The following is a 1,348-nucleotide window of genomic DNA, read 5'->3' as shown; positions in this document are numbered from 1 at the left end:
GCAGCGAGCGTGGGGCAGGGCAGGCAGGCTGGCAGCTGCCGGCACGGCCAGCACAGATGCTGCCGTCGCTGCTTTTCCGCTCCCAGGGGGCCCTGGGGATGGGGACGGGGACGGGGCTGAGCGTGGGGACAGAGCTGCAGCACCGGGAAAGGCTCGTGTCAGGGATGTGATGGCACGGGACGCCTTCTGACGTGGGGGTCCTGGGGTGGCACTGCCCACGCGGGGTCACCGTCCCCATCATGGCATCCTGCTGGCATGGGGTAGTGGATCTCCTTGGGCTGCCCCAAGCTCCTGCAGCCCCTTTTTGGCTGGAGCAGGATTTCATGGAGGAGGAGAGACGAGCATCAGGGCACTGCGGTGTCACCCATCTGTCCCCAAAGGCAGGTGTCCCCAGGTACCTCATCTTGGGCTGATTTGGGACCTGCTTGAGCCACCACAGGTCACCAATTCCAGGTGATGCCACTCACCAGATAGGCAAGGGGACATGTCCCCTCCACCCTGGGGGTGTCCCCATCATTGCTGGCACCACACCGGCAGCATGCCATGGGGGGTCACCAGCTCTTGTCACCCTCACTTGTAGGGGACGGCCATGCACGCTGTCCCCAAAGCCTGGCCGTGGCAGAGTGGCCCCTGGGCTCCATCACTGGAGAAGCCGCTTTTGGAGGGGCATGACCGTGGGAGGAAGACAACAGCCCACAAGCCCCCTGCAAGTGTGGGAGCAGGGGGAGCCCCCGGCTCTGAGATGGGGGTGATGGGGAGGGGACAATGGTGGGGGAGCAGGCAGGAGCTGGCCACCGTGGGGGGATGCTGAGAGGTGGGTGACCCATGGGAAAAGACAGGTGCCCCCCCAAAAAAAGCCACGGAGGGAGATGGGTGCCTCCACCCCAACAGAGCCAAAAGGCAAGCCAGCAGCCCCACAGAGAGCCATGGAGATGGGTGCCCCCCCCCAAGCCACGGGGACACCCCCATCCTGGAGCACCACAGGTGCCATCCCCAGGGCAGGGGGACACAAAGCCTGACCCCGGCCCCCCACCCCAGCCAAGCTGCCTCACTAAAACGAGCCCCAGAGCCCCCCAGCAGTGAGCTGAGCCCTGACATGCTCATAGCACGTGCGGGCAGCGCTGGCAGCACTGAGCCTTTAAATATAGCCCAGCTGCTCAGCGGGAAACCTCGCCAGGGCCGGCATCCTTCTGCCTTTGCCTCCTGCCCACTCCCTGCCTGTGATTCCCAATGCAGGCAGCGCTCCCCTGCCCTCCCCGCCAAGCCCCAGGTCCCCCAAGAGGGACCAGTGTCCCGCAGGAGCCGGATCCGTCCCTGTCCCCATCCCCTCCCACAAACGTTAACACCG

Source organism: Buteo buteo, chromosome 29, assembly GCF_964188355.1.
Source record: "Buteo buteo chromosome 29, bButBut1.hap1.1, whole genome shotgun sequence".
Classification (NCBI taxonomy): domain Eukaryota; kingdom Metazoa; phylum Chordata; class Aves; order Accipitriformes; family Accipitridae; genus Buteo; species Buteo buteo.
Note: the sequence above shows the minus strand (reverse complement) of the source record.